Here is a 14,034-nt window from a genome sequence, read left to right on the forward strand (position 1 = left end):
TGCCAGTATCTCTCTTTATGACCCTATCTATCTGTGACAACACTTGCAAGAAATTATTTCCAGATCCCTCTGTTCTACCACACTCCTCGGTGCCCCACTGTTCACTGTGTAACTCCTACCCTGCTTTGCCCTCCCAAAGTGCAACTCCTCAAATTTGTCTGCATTAAATTCCATCCACCATTTTTCAGCCCATTTACTAAAAAGAAACTGAACTGACATCTCAAAGGTTTCAAATGTACATTTAATGTTAGAGAAATGTATACAACGTACATCCTGAAACGTTTTTTCTTCGCATCCATCTGCACTTTTAAACCGTGGCATGGACTGCTCTTTATCAGATTACGGTATTGCTTTGCACTGTTGAAACTATGTGTTATAATTATGTGGTCTTTGTCACTTAGTCTCTTATCAACTATGGTATTGTCTGCACTGTTGAAACTATATGTTAACTATAACTATATATAACTATATGGTTTTGTGTAGGCCTTGTAGCTTTAGGTTTGTCTGATGGGTTTGTAGTTCCTTTCTGGGGAACGTGCTAAGACGGTAGCGCGATATCGATACACAGCAGCCCTTCCGGACTCTGGACTGGGGATTACCAAACGAAATGTGGTTTTTCTTGTGTGGTCTGTTTTGTGTTTTTTTGTGATATCATTCCAGAGAACATTGTCTCATTTTTTAACTGCATTGTATTTGTGGTTTATAAATGACAATAAACTGAATCTAAATCTGACAACAGAGGCGTTCCCCCAAAGAATGGCTGTCAGTTAAATGTTAGAACCCCAAAGTCCTCCCCAGCTCCCCTCCCTCCTGCATGGAAGTGGCAGCAAGCAACAATCCCCCCTCCCCCACTGGCAATAAAAAAGCATCGGTACCCGCCACTGAGCACTCAAGCGTGAGCAAGGCAACAGCAAAGTCACGGATTTGCAGATCTCCAAAGACTACATGTTCACCCAGAATTCGACATACCACAGGCTCTCTCTCCCTAATAGAATCTCTCTCCCTCTCCATTTCCGAGCGAGAGGGGAGATATAACAAATAACTCGTTGGTTTACGATGTTAAAAGTCCGTCGCGTCGCTTTTTCTGAACTCTGTGCCCAAAGATCTCGGGTCTCTGGGCACACAGCCGTCTCCAACAACACACCGATCTCCTGCAGAGGCACCGACCTCCAATCCCACTCCCCCCATCTCCAGAGCCACGAAAACTCGGTTCTCCAAAAGTGAGAGGTTCTCCAAAGGTTCTCTTAGGCCGAGCCCTTGGCATACCGAACAACAGCCAGTTGTGAAACCATGAGAGCTGGTCCCATTCCCACAAAGAACCGTAGTCAGCGTGCAACTCCAGGTCAAGATCTTTAAAAGAACCCTGAAAGGCGAAAATAGAGATATTAAAGATAGAAATAGAGCTGTTTCCAAAGATGCAAGCAAAGGAGTCGCCGTTAGCCCTCCTAAGTTCTGCCTTTGACCTGTATCCACCTGCAAGCCAACATCCCCAACAATGAGGCCCTCGAGTGACTAGACTGAGCAAGCTGCATCATTCTCATGCCCAACACCAGACTTACGATACTAATCCTTTATTCAAAGTTCAAGGTACATTTATTATCAAAGTATGTTTAAATTATTCAACCTTGAGATTTGTCTCCTTGAAGACAGCTCCAAAACAAGAAACCCAAAAGAAGCCATTAAAAAAAGACTAACAAACACCCAAAGTGCAGAGAAAGAGAAAAAACACAAATCACAGAAACAATAAAAGCAAGCAACAGCATTCAGATGAAAGTGCGTCCGTAGACATGAAGCCCATAAGCAGCCGGAGCAGGCCTCAGCCTCACCACCAGTTCATCACACCGTGGACCAAATTGTCGCAGAGCTGACAGACATGAAGCCTGGAGCAGGCCTCAGCCTCACCACCAGTTCATCACACCGTGGACCAAATTGTCACAGAGCTGACAGACATGAAGCCTGGAGCAGGCCTCAGCCTCACCATCAGTTCATCACACCGTTGACCAAATTGTCGCAGAGCTGACAGACATGAAGCCTGGAGCAGGCCTCAGCCTCACCACCAGTTCATCACACCGTGGACCAAATTGTCGCAGAGCTGACAGACATGAAGCCTGGAGCAGGCCTCAGCCTCACCACCAGTTCATCACACCGTGGACCAAATTGTCACAGAGCTGACAGACATGAAGCCTGGAGCAGGCCTCAGCCTCACCATCAGTTCATCACACCGTGGACCAAATTGTCGCAGAGCTGACAGACATGAAGCCTGGAGCAGGCCTCAGCCTCAGCATCAGCACCACGAAAAGCAAAGTAAACATCGTGGAGCAGTGAGCAGAACCAGCCCAATTCTCTCTTCTGGTCCTGCCATGCTACTTTTTCAACCCATCCAAACATCAGGTCATCCTCGCACTAGGACCCTGACCATGTTGCACTGATATGCTGTAACCTGGATCCTGCCTCCATGTTCCGCCCCACACTCAACCTTTCCAAATTGGCCTGGTTCTCACATTGATCAAACCTCATTCTTAATTTAGGTGGGCTAGCTACAGATCTCCTCCATTCTGTCTTTACTCTGCTACGCATGCCCCGACTCTACCTCAACCATGTTTCAACCACTTCTCCTCAAACATGCCTTGACCTCGCTCCATCTTTGCATTGCACCTGCATGCCTCAACCCTCGAGTCAGCCTTGCCTTTGCTCATCTCTTCATTGTTTGCAGTGATCGTTCACCACAAATTTCCATAGAAAGAGTGTTATTAATAACATGAGGAAATCTGCAGATGCTGGAAGTTCAAGCAACACACAAAATGCTGGTGGAATGCAGCAGTCCTGACGAAGGGTCTTGGTCCGAAACATCAACAGTGCTTCTCCCTATAGATGCTGCCTGGCCTGCTGTGTTCCACCAACATTTTGTGTGTGTTATTAATAAAGTATTTATTTGTGTTCTTGCTTTATGAACCATCAGTAAGTTGTCACCCATCTTCAGTATCGCCATCTTAAACCAGCTCGTACAAGAAGATGTTCTCAAAGACTCCTTGATAAAATCTATCACCCCTTCAAAACTAATCAATAGGCTTCAAATCCTAGGCTTCAATGCTTCCCTGTGCATCTAGATCCTCGATTTTCTCACTTGCAGACCACAGTCAATTCAGTTTAGCAACAACATCACCTCCACAATCTACATCAGCTCAGGTGTACCATAAGGCTGTGTGCTTAAGCCCCTGCTCTACTCTCTTTACACTTATGACTGTGAGGCTAAGCACATCTTCAATGCCAGATTTAAGTTTGTTGAAGACACCACTATTGTTAGTGGAATCAAAGGCAGTGACGAATCAGCTTATAGGAAGGAGACTAAAAACCCAGCTGAGTGGAGCCACAGCAACAAGCTTGTTTGCGCAGTTTGTTTTTGTTTTGCCTATTGGCTGTTGTCTGTCTTGTTGGGTGCGGCCTTTCATTGTGTTTCTTGCGTTTACCATGATTGCCCACAAGCAAATGAACCTCAGGGTTGTATACAGTGACATATACAAATGTGCTCTGATAATAAATTTACTTTCAACTTTCAACTTAGAAACTTAGACTCCTGAGAGTCACTGGCCTATGAACATTCCAAGTGTTGATAAGCTACTCCCTCATTGTTGATGAGGCCTACCACTGTTGTGTCATCAGCGCACTTGATGATTCAGTCTGAACTGGATCGACCAGAGCCGTCACGCATCAGCAGTGTGAACAGCAACGGGTTGAGAACGCAGCCCTGGGGGGGCGCCGGAGCTCAGCGTGATGGAGCTAGCTTACAAGACAAAATAAACATAACATTAGTGCAAGTTGAGAGCGAGGAACAGAAATATAGTCGCACAAGGCTTACATGGCCTGTTCATATTCATCAGATGTCGTATTGTCTCCATTTCACTGCTGTTAACCGCAATTTTATGGCAAAAATATCGAAATTACATGTATAAATCCAACAGTATAAACTGCAAAATACCTTGCTCTCACAAAATCTGATCCGTAATGAAAAGCTGAAACTTCCAGACAGACCCCTGGGGTCTTGCTAATCGAATCCTGCTATTACTCACTATTCTGCCATTCTCTCTCCCACTTGCAGACCAGGACTCATTCGATTTCAGTCAGGTGAAAAACTCTGCAAAATTTACGTGTCACTTGTATCTCCTTAATGTTTAACTGGATCTTGTCTTCCTGCAGCAAAGGCACAGATGCTCTCATTACAGAGAAACTTATACCCCAATATCTCACTGAGTTTGCGAAGGTTTTGAAGTACATAATCCTTTCCCGTTTCTACAACACTAAAAATGATATGTTTGTTGTAGGCTGAAAGGTCCTTTATCACAATCTGACAGATTTCTTTTTGTTGTGGTAATTGAATTATATTTCGAATTTTTAAACAGCAGAGCTTTGTGTTAAATGTGTTGTTAGTCTATTAGCTTCTTGTAATCCCCTATTTAGGTTAAAGGCCGAGTTAGCCTCATCTGTTCTGTATGCTGATGCAAGGTATGGTAGAATGAGAGCATTTTCTGGTTTATTTGTCGACACACGTCTCTCCATTATGATCAATTCCATTTATTGTTCTCAATTTCTGCCCCGGTTACTGCCCTTTGTCATTTCCTGATTTCCCTTTATTTTTCTAACTAACCCATGTACAGTCTTTACAAACAGCAATATTTCCACTTAAAATTCCCCCCTTTCTGCTGAAGGACCAGGCACAATGGTTAACAGCTTCCTCTTTCAGATTATAATCCTGGAATCTATCAAGCTACTCGAACCTCATTTAATAATATTGCCAACAAGATGTTATATAAAAGCACACGTGGTGAGTGAGGGAAAAAGAGTCGACTTTGAGCTTGACTTGAAGATTAAAGAGTGACTGATAAATTGGTACAAAATTGGGGAATAATTCACTGACAGAAGTGCTGGTTTTTCTCTAATTAAGTAATGGCCAGAAATGCTGTGTTTTTACTGACAGAGATAACACTAGGTCAGGATACAGCAGAGAAGTCCCGAGGCCAGAAATTCATCTTCTGTTCAATGTGGTGCAATTGAGTTGAGTTCCTAAAATCTGGCTCCTTCAGAAGATTATCCATATGCCTTCCCTCATTTCATACACCCGATTTATGGACACCCCTTCAAACTTTCATAATAATATTAAATTCAAAAGCCCAACATATGTACAAACTGCAGAGTTATAGTCTCCCCTCTCTCTTCACTTCCAGTAATTATCCTTTCTTAATAATGCTTTTGACACCACTCTTTACAATGGTTTGAATATCAAGTAATATTTGTATATTTATCAATTTATTTTTTAACAAATTAAACTTTACTCACAATAAAAAATCATTTACAAGGATAAACCATTCCATGCTTTTCCAATCTTTGCATACATAGTCAATACTTTTCATATTGTCCTGGCACTCTGGGGTTTTATAATAAATAATTGAGGGCCCAAACCTCTCCAGTAGCAGAAAATCCCTACATCGTGGTCCTTCCCCGCCCAGCCCTTGCAGTGGCTGCACCAATGAGCCAGCCAGAAGCATCCTTCCACGGACATCTCAATGTGCTGGTGGACCAGCAAGTTTCAGGCCAAACAAAGAATATCTTTCACTGAATTGATGATCTGCCAGCAACACTTAATGTTTGTCTCTGTGTGTCCCTGGCAACAGCCCATAGAAATTATAGAATCATAGAACTCTACAGCACATTACAGGCCCTTCGGCCCACAATGTTGTGTCGACCATGTAACCTTCTCAAGAACCTGCCTAGAATTTCCCTACTGCATGGCCCTCTATTTTTCTAAGCTCCATATGCCTACCTAAGAGTCTCTTAAAAGACCCTATTGTATCCGCCTCTACCGCTGTTGATGGCAGTGCATTCCACACACCCACCACTCACTGTGTAAAAAATTACCTCTGACATCTCCAGAGATCAGAGTGTCCTCTGTCATGCAGCTGAACCATGACACGGGCCCTTTTGTCTTTCTCCACACCTTCTTTGCAAACTCACAGTCTGCAAAGACGTGACTTCCTGTCTCTTTCCCACTACAGACAATGTTCTAGGCACGCAGGAAGTATATGAGTGGAAGGACCTCTCTCACTGCCAGCTAAGCAAGGTCTTGTTGTTGTCTGTTGGTGAGCCCTGGCAATGAGGCATTCCGCCATTTGGTCTGAACAATCTGCTCAGGAAACCACCCCACTGTGTCCATCGAGTCCTTCTCCTGCGGTGACTGCAAGACATCCTGTGCTGACCACTGCCTGATGGCCTTGTGGTCAAAGGTGTTGGCCTGGAAGAACTTTTCCACAAAGTACAGGTAGAACTGACTAGGATGTTGAGCGGCCATGAGGTCAGACCCATCCTTTGCAACACCAGAGACAGAAGCTTTCAAAAGCTTTCTCCTGGTACAAGCTTCCACCCTCCTGTCCTGCATGTATGGATAGAATCGGCTTACAGATGTCTGTAAAACTGGAAACCATTCAGTACCCAGAGATGGCTTGGAAGTTACTACCACACACTTTTAACAAAGAAGGTGAATTTAAAGTCCCTCAGAACAGCATCATGAGATCTTTAAAATCTACCAACCAGACAGCTGAAGTCAGAGTTCAAAGTATATTTTATTATCAAAGTACATATATCTCACTTTGAGATTCATTTTCTTGCAGGCATTTACAGGAAAAAAAGAAATACAATAGAATCTTTGAAAATATATCCATAAACAAAGACTGACAAACAACCAGTGTTCAAAAGAAGACAGGTCATCCAAATAATTGAAGAAATAAATAAATGATACTGAGCGCTTGAGCTGTAGAGTCCCTGACTGTGAGTCTCTAGGTCAGTTCAGCTGAAGCCAGTGAAGTTATCCGCACTGGTTCAGGAGTCTGATGGTTGAAAGGTATTAGCAGTAGCTGATCCTGGTGGTGTGGGACTCGAGACTCCTGTCGCTCTTGCCCAGTGGCTGTAGCGAGAAGAGAACATGGCCTAGATGATGGATGCTCCTTTGTATATGTGCTCAATGGTGGGGAGGACTTTGGCAGTGATGGACAGGGCTGTATCCACTACTTTTTGTGGACTTCTCCACCCTGGGCATAAAGTGACAAGGTACCGCAGCTGCTAGAATCTCGAACAACAAGCAAGATGCTGGGTCCTTTATTTGATCTTTATTTCATCTGTGAAAGATAGAACTTATGAAAGGTCAGAAGGCAGATAGGTTTTGCTAGAAGAAAGCACTACAGATGCTGAAATAATGAAATAAAAAGGAAAGTGTGAGAGAGGTCCTTCCACTCATATACTTCCTGCGTGCCTAGAACATTGTCTGTAGTGGGAAAGAGACAGGAAGTCACGTCTTTGCAGACTGTGAGTTTGCAAAGAAGGTGTGGAGAAAGACAAAAGGGCCCGTGTCATGGTTCAGCTGCATGACAGAGGACACTCTGATCTATGGATACTCAGCCAGTGAGGTTGTATCAGTGGAAAATGAATCACATCTTTATTATCTTTATTCTTTCCAGGACCTTCTCACCTCTTCTTCTGACAAATCAATGCTGCTTTTTGCTCTCTCCAAAGCTCACATTTCATCACCTTTACAACCAATCTCTACACTTCTCTCACCAGGCTCTAAAGCCAAATGACAATTTGGTCTTCATTACGAGAGGGTTGGAGTTTAGAAATGGTAAGCATTATTACAACTGTACAGGAACCAATGATTATAGGGCACTGTGTCCAGTTTTGCTCTCCTTATTTAAGAAAAGATAGACATTTCAAAAGAGAATCACCAGTTAAATTCTGGGAAAGGATTATCCAAAAAAAATAGCAAAAGAAATTAGATCTACATTCTTTGGAGTTTAGAAGAATGAAAAGTGATCTTATTGAAATTTATGCTCTTTGGGACATAGAAGTGTTTCCACAAGCTGGATGTAGGATTTAGTTTCAAGGTAAGGGAGTGATCCTTTAAAATTAAGATGCATAGAAACTTTCTCAAAGAGTGTGGTGTGTCTCTGGAATTCTGTGCCTCAAAAGGGTTGCAGAGGTCAGAATAATTGGAATCTTTAAAGAGAAAGTAGACAAATTGCTGAAAGATCAGGGAATTGTGGGGAACTGGCACAGGGGAGGAAATAAGGCCTGGGGCAGATCAGACATGAAGATATTGAATGGTGGAGGAGGCTTCACCAGAACACTCCAGTCTGCTTTTGTGTATCTACCAATGCCCAGTCCCACACTCTTTTCCATGCAACCTCCTCCCACTCTACACCCACAGTCCAAAATACACCCACAAACTCAATCCAGATGAAGCACCAAGTTACTTGTGTACTACATTGGATGTCCGCAATATACAGCATTGGGAAGACTAAATAAAAGTTGGGTGACTGCTTTTCTGAACACTGTTTCATCCACAAGGGTAACCTCCACTGTCTAACTGTCCCTCCCATTCTCGCCTCTTTGCCATCAGCTTCTGTTCCAGCCAAAACTCACCCTGGGCTGAATGAACACCACCTCATCTTCCGACTGGGTGCTCTACAGCCTTCGAGAATCAACAATGGATTTAACAGTTTGGGATGTGCAGCTGTTCCAGCATTTAAATCTCTTTTTTTTCTCTCTCCTCTGCTGTTTCACATTTTATTTACCTCCACTAAATTACACCTCTATGGACACACCGTCTACAATTGACTATCCTCTACCACCCTCTTCCAGCTGGCACCATACAGCAGTCTACCTTTCAGCTTCTTCTGATTTTCACACTATCATGAACTTATCCCTTCTGCTCTCCCTGCTTCTCGCCTTTTCCCTTCTCAGATGCCAAAGAAAATAAATATGCTGAGAAGCTTTCTTGATCACTGTATCAGTGTGAAGGGACCAGGTGAGGTTGCTGGTCACATGAATGCCAAAGAACTTGAAGCTGTCAACTATCTCTATAGCAGCTCTATGGATGAGAACTTGCCCTCAAACCCCACACTGCTTCCTTCTTGCTGATATTAAGAAATAGTTGTTGTTCCAACACCATCACAGATGATTAGACAGACGTAGAACAGGACAACATAGGAACAAGCCCTAAGGCCCACAATGATGTGCTGAACCAAGAAAGCAGTAAATAAAAAAAACAAAATCTAATCCCTGCTACCCACACAATGTCCACATCCCTCCATCTTCCTCACATCCATGTGCCTATCTAAGCATCTCTTAAAAGCCTCTAATGTATTTGCCTCTACCACCATAGCAGGTACCCCCCACTCTCTGAGTAAAAATCTTACCCCTCACATCCCCTTTGAACCTACTCCCTCTCAGCTTCGATGTATGCCCTCTGGTATTAGACATTTCAGCCCTGGGAAACAGATACTCTCTGGCCCCTCTGTCTATGCTTCTCATAATCTTATAAACCTCTAACAGTTCTCCCCTCAGCCTCCGCCTCTCCAGGGAAAACAATCCAGCCTCTCATGATAAAGCCAGTCAATGTCCTGGTAAACCTCTTCTGCACCCTCTCCAAAGCCTCAACATCCTTCCTATAGTGGGCAGCCAGAACTGGATGCAATATTCCAGATGTGGCCTAACTAGAGTCTATAAAGTTGCAACAAAACCTCTTGACTTTTGAACTCAATGCTGTGACTAATAAAAGCAAGCATTTCATAAGCTTTCTTAACTGCCCTATCGACCTGTGTAGCCACTTTCAAGGAGCTATGAATGTGGACCCCAAGATCTCTCTGCTCAGCAACACTGTTAAGGGTCTTGCCCTTAACATTGTACTGCCTTGCATGCATTTTCCCTATCTTTCCTGTACTCCATCTATGATTGCAATCTGGCCTATAATAGTTATTGTCAACTAAGTTGGCATTACACAGAGTAGAGCAGGGAAGTGAGCACACATTCCTGTGGAGCACCAACACTGAGGGACGAGGTGTATGAAATGTTATAACCAATTCTAACTGACTGAGGCCAACCAGTCAGGAACACCAGAAGCTATTTGCAGACAGGGGCCCCAAGGCCAAGGTCCAGGAGTTAGAGGTGAGCTTTTTTCAGTTTTATGGTGTCAAAAGATGAGCAATCAATGAATAGCATCTGATATAGGTCAGTTTGCTTGTTCGTAACTGCTTGTTGTTCAACTGTATAAGAAGTGGCTAAAATGCTCAAAGTTGGTGGACTGGGAATTCATTCAAGATCTGGCCATTCCAGAGGAAACCTGTGAGGACTGGCCATTCAAAGACTGGATACAAGTCCTCCTCAGGATGGAGTAGGGTTTGGTTCCTGTGAACTGTCTGAAACCAGGACAGATGGCAAGTCAGAAATGCAGCCAAGAACTGAGTTCTCCCACAACAGAAAATGCCTACAGCTCCACAGCAGCCGTGAAATACATCCTGCTGGTCTCCCAAATGCTCGTTCATGTGTACATAGGTTGGCATTTGTAACCTGGGGTAGATCTATGACATCTGTATCCTTAAAGTGACCAGGGGCTGTAACACCACAATGAATTAGTTTGACATGCCTCTGAGCTCTTGATTATATAAAAGCAACATTCCTTTGGGAATTTGCTGTGCAGAATATGTTAAGCCAAGGTACCTGTAAAAACTCTCTGTCTGAAGTAGTATCATTAGCATTCACCAGTGACAAAATTAAATTTAATATTTCATCCAAAAGACATTATTGTTAGTATCCCTTGTCCATTCATCTCTCCCCACTACCCTCCCTCCCGATACTTATCTCTGCAATTGGCCTAAGTGCTACACCTGCCCACACACCTCCTGCCTCACTTCCATTCAGGCCCCAGGCTGTCCTTCCAGGTGAGGCAACACTTCACCTGTGAATCTGCTGGGGTCATCTATTGTGTCCAGTACCTTTGATGTAGTCTCCTCTATACTGGTGAGACCCATCATAAATTGGGGGACTGCTTTGTTAAGCACCTCAGCTCCATCAGCCACAAGTGGAAATTCTCAGTGGCCAAACATCTTAATTCAGATTCTCCTTCCCATTCCTCTTGTGCCAAGATGAGGCCACCCTCAGAGTGGAGGAGCAACACCTTATATTCCGCTGGGTATCCTATAACTTGTTGGCATAAATATTGATTTCTCCTCCCAGCAAACAAACCTCCAACACCATCTACTCCCAACTCTCTCATTTTACCTCTTCTCACTGACTTATTACTTCCCCTGGGTCCCCTCCTCCTTCCCTTTCTCCTATAGTCCACTCTCCTCTCCTATCCGATTCCTTCTCTCCAACCCTTGATCATCCCCACTCAGCTGGTTTCACCTATCATCTTCCAATTAGCCTCCTTCTCCTACTTTTTTAATTTGACATCTTCCCCCTTCCTTTTCAGTCCTGAAGAAAGATCTCGGCCTGAAATGTCGACTGTCTATTCATTTCCATGGATGCTGCCTGAGCTGCTGACTTTCTCCAGCATAGGCAGCAGATCAAAAGTTTATTTTGTGCTAATTGTGTGAAACCGCAGTGCTGTTGAGCTTAAGCTTAAGGAATGCTTCGAAATGCTGCAGGAGAACTGAGTTCAGTCTGATGTCTCCTCTGAGAGGTCCTAGACAGGGACTGCATCATTGTGCGTTTTCTAGATTCGATTCACCAGCCTGTCCAAAGTGCAGGCCAACTTTGAGTGAGGCTCCCACTTCTGTGTTCACACACAACCCAAGTCCAAGCCAGATACCAGGGAAAGTCAGGACTTAAAATTGGTAATCAAAAGGATGCTTGGCCATAACTTGTGCAGTGCAGGTGTACATTAACAGATTAAGGGATTACTACTATGTCATTTGTCCATCATGCAACAATGAGAACTACTCTAGCCATCTGTGATTTGTAGGAACTGGACTGGTCTGTGGATATGCAGATGGCTGGAGAGGCCAATCCACAATTGAGAAGTTCTTTGGCAGAGTGGACAAAAGATGGCAGCCACATAGGATTTCTTTCCTGGCCAGCTGACATCTCTCTGCTGCGATTGTCCTTTCTGCCTCATGTGTCACTGCACCCTTATGGTGAGAGTATCGCCACTCAACCCAGTCCTGGGCAATATACTCCCATGTTGTGGGTTGATGCCAAAGGCTTTAGTTTTCAGGGTATCTTCATCGCATTTCCTTTGGCCTTCTAGAGAACGCTTTCCTTCTGTAGTCTGCCATAAAGCAGCCAATATTCTGGCCTATATGGCCTACCCAGTGTAACTGGAACTGCATCAGGATGGTGTTGATACTGAACAGGCCCATCTTGGTAGGTACCTCAGTGGATTCTGTTTTGCCACTTAATATTGAGGAACTTTCTGAGGCAATCTGAATGCACGTAGTTCCATTTCTCAACATGCCATTGGTGCACTGTCCATGTTCCACAGATGTAAAGCAGAGTGGGAAGTATTTTTGCCCTATAAGCCTTCAGCTTCATCTGTAGACTTAATGCCTCTTCTGTCGCAGATGTCAGTCTAAGTCCAGCGAAGCCTACGCTTGTTTGCTGATCCTGACATTTGCTTCATCATAAAATGACGGTGGTCTGGGATGGTGTGCTGCCAAGATATATGAACCTGTTCACTGGGCTGAGTATATGACCATTGATTGTGATGTTTGGTTCGAAGTATGATATTCCAGGAACTGGCTGATGCATTACTTCCTGGTGTTGATGGTAAGTCCAAATTTGCATCAGAAAGCTTGTTGACACACTACTGTATATCATCTTTTGAACCAGCATTGAGGGCACAATCAACAGCAAAGAGTCAGTCTCTGATTATGTCTGTCGTAACCTTAGTTTTAGCTTGGAGTCTCCTGAGATTGAACAGTTTCCCATCAGTGTGGAACCTGATGCTGATGCCTACGTAACTGTCTCTGATGGCATCAGTCAAATGGCAGAAAACACCAGACTGAATAGGTTTGGCACAAGAAGTATCCCTGCTTGACCCCATTTGAGATGAGGAAGGGCTCGGATGTCTCACCATTGTCCTGAATTCCAGCCTGCATGCCATCAAGGAGTTGCTGCACATTGGTGAGGAATTTCCTTGGGAATCCATTCTTCACCATGATCTTCCACAGACCCTCTTTGCTAAGTGTCAAAAGCCTTGGCCAGATCAACTTAGCAGGAGAACAGATCAGCAGGTCCTGACATTTCTCTGGCAGCAAACACCATATCAATAGTCCTGCACTCTTTCCAGAATCCAGAATGGCTCTCTGGTAGAAATCGCTGGTCGTGATGTGATGAGAGGCTGTTGAGATGAAGCCAGGCAAAGTTCTTGTCTGTGAAAGACAGCAGCAATATCACAGGATTTCTCCTTTGCTTTTACTGGTGGATGAGGGATGCATCTTTAAGTTCCTGTGGAATTGTCTCTTACTGCCACGTGAGTTGGAAGGGCTGATGGAGCTTTTCTGTTAGCACTGCACCACCTCCCTGTAGGCCTCAGCTGGTATTATGTCTGATCCAGGCACTTTGCTACAAGAGAGCTGATGTATCACATTCTGGGTCTCAGCTAAGGTCAGTGGCATATCCGGTGCTTCATTGACAGGTACTTGGGGCAAACAATCGATGGCTTCATCATTTATAGTCTAAGGACGATTCAGAACGCTGTTGAAGTGCTCAGCTCACCAATGAAGAATCTTCTCTTTTTTCGTGATCAGCGTGTTCTGACTAGCACTAAGGAGAAAGAATGATCCTGATGATGTGGAGCCATAGGCTTCTTTAGTGCAGCGCAGAAGTTCTTTAAATCATTCCTATCTGCATATGCCTCGATCTCATCAGCTTTATTGCTCAGCCAGAGATCCTGCATTTGGTGCAGTTATGTTGCACGGTCCTTTGTATGTTATTGAACGCATCCTTCTTTGAGATGGGCTTGGAGTCACTGAGGAAAACTTTGTGGAGACAATGTTTCTCACCTAGCAGTTGTTTGTTGTCGACAGAGTTTACATCAAACCAGTCCTTGTGCTTTCCGGTAGTAGGTCCCAGAATCTCTGTAGCAGTGTTATAGATCAGCTCTCGAAGGGTTGACCAAGCGGTTTACACATTCTGTTTGTCGAGAGGGACGGATTTAAGCAGTCTTCCCGAGTGTCAACAAAGACTGCTTTAAGTTGCTGCTTTTCAGTT

At 44.1% G+C, this 14,034-nt stretch overlaps 1 long non-coding RNA gene across 1 annotated transcript; it reads right to left on the minus strand.

Annotated features, from left to right (window-relative positions):
- Window positions 1–276: 276 nt before the first annotated feature.
- Window positions 277–4,125, minus strand: LOC132378696 (uncharacterized). Its single transcript, XR_009507161.1, has 3 exons — window positions 3,977–4,125; window positions 3,644–3,781; window positions 277–1,363 (listed from the first exon to the last, which is right to left on the minus strand). It is a non-coding gene; the product is annotated as an uncharacterized LOC132378696 (long non-coding RNA).
- Between the last annotated feature and the right edge of the window lie 9,909 nt (window positions 4,126–14,034).

This window comes from Hypanus sabinus, chromosome 20 (genome assembly GCF_030144855.1).
Source record: "Hypanus sabinus isolate sHypSab1 chromosome 20, sHypSab1.hap1, whole genome shotgun sequence".
Taxonomy (NCBI): Eukaryota; Metazoa; Chordata; class Chondrichthyes; order Myliobatiformes; family Dasyatidae; genus Hypanus; species Hypanus sabinus.